Source organism: Panthera uncia (genome assembly GCF_023721935.1).
Source record: "Panthera uncia isolate 11264 chromosome A3 unlocalized genomic scaffold, Puncia_PCG_1.0 HiC_scaffold_12, whole genome shotgun sequence".
NCBI classification, from domain to species: Eukaryota; Metazoa; Chordata; class Mammalia; order Carnivora; family Felidae; genus Panthera; species Panthera uncia.
Genome location: NW_026057579.1, coordinates 3,629,645 through 3,637,005, shown reverse-complemented (window position 1 = coordinate 3,637,005; position 7,361 = coordinate 3,629,645). Strand labels below are relative to the sequence as shown.

General features: G+C 43.4%; 1 protein-coding gene across 3 annotated transcripts in view; it reads right to left on the bottom strand.

Annotated features, from left to right (window-relative positions):
- Nucleotides 1-298: 298 nt before the first annotated feature.
- Nucleotides 299-7,361, bottom strand: part of ZC3H8 (zinc finger CCCH-type containing 8) — a 34,269-nt gene continuing 27,206 nt past the window's right edge. For 2 of the 3 annotated variants that reach the window (XM_049652155.1, XM_049652151.1), the window contains exon 9: nt 3,860-6,201. The gene's annotated coding sequence lies outside the window, so the exon portion shown is untranslated. The other variant, XM_049652154.1, reaches the window with a different exon arrangement.

The following is a 7,361-nucleotide window of genomic DNA, read 5'->3' as shown; positions in this document are numbered from 1 at the left end:
GCTACCACACCCCGACTCCTCCCGCACTCTCCCTCCTCCGCGCCCGGCCCAGCCTGCCGCGTGGAGTGTGTGTCCCTTCCTCCCCCCCCCCCCCCCCCATCCTCTCTCAGCTGCCTTCCTCCATTTCTGCCTCTGCCTGGGGCTTTCTTGAATTACCTGAGAAGGACACACCAACCCCATCAATGTTGTTCCATAGTTTGACCTCTACCACTTCAAGGCTTGACATTTAGAAATTCCTTTTTATTCTTTCACGTAAAGGTCTGTTTTCATACAGTTGGGGAACAAAAAGCAGTGCCCCTTTAAGGTTTGAATATTTTAATAATTTAACGAACACTGAGTGAGGGTCTTCTATGTGCCTGATCCTTCAGGGAATACCACCTTGAACAAGACAGAGACATTGAATACCCTTGTGTTGCTTCCAGAATAGAGAAGGCAATTTAAGACAAGGGGTTCGAGGGCTGCTAGACCTAGAAGAGGGTGGAGGGTGAAGGGCACCTTGCCTGATGTTCACTAAAGCTGTCCCCTGGTGACAGAGGAGATGTGGGCGAGGCCTCAGAGGAAAGCAGGCCAACAAGGCGACTGACACCTGCAGGTGCTACTGAGGTCGTGAACCCCCATCTTCCAATCCTGGATTCTGACCTGGGGCATTGAACAAAGGAGCCTTGCCGATTCCAGGGCAGGCCCAGGAGGCCTGTCACGATGCTTCATGCAGCTCCCACACCACGGCCTTGTTACAGCCCGGTGGAGATTTGACAAAACAGAGGCCCCATGGGCACCAGCAGTGTCTCCTCATTTGTTACAGGGCAATCTCTTCTCTGTCTTGCCTCTCGGCTCCCAGACGGAGGGGCCCGCACATCCCATTGAGAAAGTCAGGGTCATTCTTTTCCTTTTGCTTTCTCCTGGTACGGATTTAGCCGGAGGTGCATCCCAAAGAACACAGCCCCGCAGAACTGCTGGCAGGCTGGGGCAGCAGGGGCCAGGGCAGGCTGGCCAGGTTTCTGCTTCCTGCGGGGCCTTGCACATCATCTCCCCCCGGCTCGGGGAGAACACAGAACCCTTCACAGCGGCACAAGGACAGGCATTCAGACTCCGAGACAATCAGGAATTCACTGGGACCAGGTTTTCCTTCTTCGTGGACCGAAATGACTGTTTTATGGGCATTTGGCTGAAATAAGGAGCATTTCTGTTGATTCCGGGTTCACCTCACTGAGTTCAGCTACACGAGGAAGTTTAAATTGGCCTGCAGTCCGTGGGCATACAGAAAAGCTTGAAAAGAGCTGGTGTGTCAGCAGATATGGGGCTGAATCACAAATTTGTTCAGGAAGTCCAAGATTAAAGCCCAGTTTATATTATTATGTAACAAATATACCTGCCAAGCAACACATGCAGGCAAATAAATTTGAAGTATTTTTGCATAGGACACAGCTGGGATATAGAACTAGTATTTATCTTAGACTTATGCGAATGGCAAATGAGACCACTTCTGTGGAACTCCTAAAACAGGCAGTTAAGTTTTTGGAACTGGAGTGAAGGGCCTGAATACTCAGAAACAAGGAGCATCCTGCCAGAAAGACGAGTCCCTGGACAGGGAGGCAGGAAAGGGGGAATTCTGAAATAAAAGGACTATAAGCTGGCACACATTCAGTCTTTATACCGGTCACAAGTAAGTATTTCTGAAGTGCAGATGTGAGGAGGAAAAAAATGTATTATGATGTCAAACAATACTTGAAAGTGAACCAGCGTTTCTACTTCCGGAATGGCAGACCAAGGATCTCTGAAAATCCACCACCCCATAAAAGGCATGAGAGAAATGGCAAAGACAGTCAAAACCAATTTTTTCAGGTATCTAGAAATTAACGGCTTACGACAGAGAATTTACTCAAGAAAGACAGCTGAATCTTGTTAAAATGACTTGTGGCAATGACTTGCCCTAATCTCATTCTCCTCTCCCCAGCTCCAGAGTAGCCTTGAAGATCAACAGCCCACAACTATAGTAACTGTGAAAACCGGTATCCTAACCATAGCGGTCTTCCGAGAGGGGAGGACAGATTTAGAGCTCCTCAAAAGCCCCATTCCCCCCAGACTATCACATTTTTGTAACTTTTTTTGAGTTTATTTTTGAGAGAGAGACAGAGACAGAGAGAGGGAAATATAGAATCTGAAGCAGACTCCAGGCTCTGAGATGTCAGCACAGAGCCTGATGCGGGGCTTGAACTCAGGAATGGCAAGATCATGACCTAGGCTGAAGTCGGATGCTTAACCAACTGAGCCACCCAGGCATCCCCAGACTGTCACTTTTTGATCTGCAGGACAGTTCACACTATATTCTCAGGGCCTGTTTTCATCTGACCAGGCACAATAGCAGTAAGCACATTCAGCACCTACATCTCAGATTATGAATACTATTCTATTAGAAGGAATCTGGGCCCCTTTGAGAAATGGCTGATGTGAGGGCTCAGGTGGGAACATACAAAATGAGCCTGGACCACCTGTTCCAAGTTCATCCAAGTGGTTGGCAGAATTCAATAACTTGTGGTTTTAAGACTGAAGTTCTCATTTCTTCCATGTCATTTGAAGGTTGTTCTCAGCTCTAGATACATGGCCCTCTCATAACATGGCAACTCATTTCTTCAAAGCCAGTAAGAGAAGTTCCGTTCCAATCTTTGGCCTTAGGAAGGCCCCAGTCTCTTATGGGTTCATCTGATTATACCTTAGGCCTACTTGGGAATCATCTCCCTCTTGATTAAATTCCAAACCAACTGACTTAAGACCCCAATTATACCAAAGATAAAACCACTTCATCTTTGACATATAATAAAAGATAAGCATGGGAGTAAAATCCATCGTATAGTAATGCCCACAGAGGGAAGTGATTAAACGGGTGGTGTGCACCAAGGGCAAAGGATCTTGGGAGCCATCTGAATTCTGCCTACCACTAAGGGGGCAGGGGAAGTTGGGAGACATGGAACCACTCTTTTTCACACAAAAAACTTTTTATGTTTTCATAATTTATTAATCCAAAATAAATTTCCTAACAACTTATGTCACAATAAACTTTTGACTATACGCACATATAAGTTCAGTTAAAAAATTACATTCAATCATACACGAATGTCACTAATAAGATCCACCATTTTTTATGTACCAGTAAGAAAAAATAACCTGCCGAGTAAAATGTGATATTCCACCAGCTGTAAAATACATTCCAATTTCAGAGATGTTAACTATGAAAATGCATATCCCAGAATGACACACAGCAACTAAAGATATGGCTATTTTTTCTTATTTTATTTTTAAGTAATGTGAAGAGTGTTGCAAATTTCACAGGAATCAGTATCACTTTGAGCTGAGCTGGGAATCTTACCCTTCCCAACTCAACATATACATTCTCTCCTTTGCTTTAAATAGATCTTTTCCTTCCCAGTTTCTGCTCCATGCTGGGAACAGAGCACTCCCTACTGTCCTGTTTCCTCCTTTCTCACACCCATTTCTTACTCTCTCCTGTCTGCAGGAACAGAGACAGGAAACACAGTCTTCAAGGAAGAAGGTGATTGGAGAGAAACACGAACTTTGGACAGACAAATGGAGGTTTGATTCTTGGCTCACATTTATTAGCTTGCCCTTGACTGTAGGTAACAGAGAACCCAAATCAAAATGGCTTAAAAGAGTAAAGAAAATATGTTGAGGGGCGCCCGGGTGGCCCAGTCGGTTAAGCAGCCGACTCTTGATTACGGTTCAGGTCATGGCCTCACAATTCATGAGTTCGAACCCCACACTGGGTTCTGCACTGACAGTGCTGAGCCGCCTGCTTGGGATTCTGTCTGCCCCTTTCCTGCTCGCGTGCTCTCTCAAACTTTAAAAAAAGGAAAAGAACATATGTTGAATTACTCATGTGGCATAACACAAAATCTGAAGGTTGGGATCTCCTAAGGCTGGTAGATTCCATGCTTCAGCTGCTATCAAGAACCCAGCTTCTTCCCAACTTCCTTCTGTGTCACCTTCAGCTGGTTAGCTAGCTCCCCTTGAGGTCATAAGGTGGCAACATCAGTTCCGGGTGTCATATTTATTTATTTATTTTTTTCAACGTTTTTTATTTATTTTTGGGACAGAGAGAGAGACAGAGCATGAACGGGGGAGGGGCAGAGAGAGAGGGAGACACAGAATTGGAAGCAGTCTCCAGGCTCCGAGCCATCAGCCCAGAGCCTGACTCGGGGCTCGAACTCACAGACCGCGAGATCGTGACCTGGCTGAAGTCGGGACGCTTAACCGACTGCGCCACCCAGGCGCCCCCCGGGTGTCATATTTAGACATGGCAATGTCGAACCTCCTTCTTGTGTACCTCAACAAATGATAACTTTCCCAGAAGTGTACCAGAGGACATGTTATCATATTTCAAGCCTAAACCAACTACTGGCAAAAATGGCATTTCCATTAGTGTTTTTCAACCTTGGCTATACTTTAGAATCACCTGGGAGCTACTGAAATTCTCACGTTCACACCCCAGGCCTCCCTGTAACCCTATCCCCTGCCAAAAAAATTCAGAATTTCTGGGAGTAGTCCCCAGGCATCAGTTAGTTGTTTTTTTGTTTTGTTTTTTTAAGTTTTCCTTTTAAAAAGAATTCAATGAGAAGCCAAGGTTGAGAACCACAACTTCAGATTCTTGTTGATACAACTCGAAGGGCTGAAGTCAGAGCCCACCATCTACAAACCACAGATGATGTTATGGAGGAAGGAACGACACCCAAGCAAAACTAAAATTCTGTTAAGAAGGGGAGGGGCGCCTGGGTGGCTCAGTCGGTTAAGCAGCCGACTTCGGCTCGGGTCATGATCTCGCGGTCCGTGAGTTCAAGCCCCGAGTCGGGCTCTGTGCTGACAGCTCAGAGCCCGGAGCCTGTTTCGGATTCTGTGTCTCCCTCTCTCTGACCCTCCCCCGTTCATGCTCTGTCTCTCTCTGTCTCAAAAATAAATAAACGTTAAAAAAAAAAGTTTAAAAAAAAAGAAGGGGAGAAAACACATGTAATGGTATGCAACTAAGTATATAAGCTATGGATACTCAAGGCAGGTAACGCCTTCTTACAGACATGGTTTCCTCAGCTACCATTGCTATAATAATCCCTATTATAGGGTTGTAATGGGTACTGAAAAGGATTTCATGTATATAATCCTAACATTCAGCAGGTGTTTAACCTGAGATATTCTGATCTCAGTAAACTCCAAATGTGTCATTTGTGCTTCTAATTGGCAGTATGAGCCCCATATTCCTTAGGCCAGATCACCAAATCACATGGTATTCTGACCTCAACAAGCAACAGCTCAGAAGAAATCTTTGAATGCAACCCCCCCTCCCCCAATGGTTATACTTATCAAAACCAGTCAGTGAACTGAGACACTTGTGCTAGAAGTCAGGAAACCTTAATAGGTTCTTAATAGACAGGGACAAGTCATTTAACATCTGTGAGTCCTAATTCCTTAAATCCTAAAATTGTATTAAGTCAAAACACCAAAAGACTACACACTCAACTTCTAGTGTCTTACCATCTGAAAAAAATTGAGTTTTACAGTCTTGTGGCTTTTAGTAACTGACCACAAAAAAAAAAGTTATATGAAACCTGTTACACAGAATCTTAGAAATAAAAATTTTGTTCACTTTACTTAGTGATTTCCACAATGAGGACTCACATAAGAACTGTTTACATGAATTATTAGAAGAGGTGAGGTTTTTACATATCACCTCCTTTCTGATCAAAAGAGGTCAAACAGGTAACCACTTTATCTTTTCTGTTTTGGCTCCAAAAAAGATCAGAGATAAATTTAATATAGCCATGTGAATCATGATGGCCAAATGATATAGAAATCCATGTACAGACTTTCCTATTACAACTCTCTTATGTACATTTCTTCTGGTCCATATTTTTAACTGATGATGGCTTAAAATTTTTTTTAATTTTTATTTTAAGTAGGCTCCATGCCCAATGTGGGGCTTGAACTCACAATCCTGAGATCAAGAGCTGCATGCTCTACTGACTGGTCCAGTCAAGTCACTCCAAACTATGGTTTTAGTATTCATGTATCTGCTTGGAGCTGCATCAAGGTTCACTGACGTTTACTTCACAGAAGAAAACCAAGAGGAGCAGTGAGGAGAAGGCAGCAGCAACTAAACGTGGTATGGCTGAGATGGCCATACGACAAAGCATTGAAGACCTGGAAGACGAATGGATCTTGTTTCAGACTACACGTGGGCAGGGATGGCTGAAGCAGGACACTGGGAAATGGGCTCTAACTGAGGAAAAGAGAGTAACTAGAGAGAAGTAGTAGAAAATGGAGGCAGGAGATTTCACTGGAAGGTGCTATAATAACTCAGATAGAAGAGACTCACAGCCTAATGACTTCTTTAGGTACAAAGGGCACATCAGAGAGAACTGGCTCTCCTCAACCTGATTTAACAGAAGTGAAGAGATTTCATGGACACAAATACGTCTGCCTCTCCAAAACAATGGCTGTTAAATAAGAGCTTAAAAAATGTTCATTTGAGAGTGCATGCACATACACATACATATGGGGGAGGGGCAGAGAAAGAGAGAGAGGGAGAGATTCCCAAGCAGGCTCGGTGCTGTCAGCACAGATCCCGACACGGGGCTTGAACCCATGAACCGTGAGATAATGACCTGAGCTGAAATCAAGAGGTGGATGCTCAACTGACCGAGCCCCCCAGGCGCCTATAAAATAAGAGCTTTTTAAATTTCTCTGACTTCTCAGTCCCTGAAAACTCTGCTCGGTCTTTTAAGTTTACAAGTGGGATGGATACTGCCACTTGAAGTATAAAATTTTTTTTCTTAAAATGAACTTTACATATATGTAAACATTTGTGCCTCATCAGAAATAAACTGTATGTGAATTAACATTATAAGGAAATAAATTGTTAAACTGTCATAGAAAATTAAATGTTAAGTACTATCAAGGTTCTTAGAAATAGGAAAGTAGAAGGTAAATGTTCCTATTTATTCCCTTTTCTATGCAGTTGATCCCATATCCACCTCACAGAGTTATATGGCTTAAATAAGAACGTTAAACAGTATTAAATGAAATAGCATACAGCACATGGATGGTAAGTGTGCATAAATGTTAGCTTACTGTCCACCAATGTTAACTAACATATAAATTTGCCACGAAATTGACCTTCTGCAATTGTGAGCTATGACAGATGTGGAAATCCTTTGAATTGTATATGATGTTTAAAGATACAAAGTATCAATTCTACAGGTGATATAACCACTTCTTTGCACAATTTCATTAAATTATCGAAGGCTTTTGCAAAGGATCCTTTTGAAGTATCAACTCAACCTCTCTCCTCTGTGACTTCC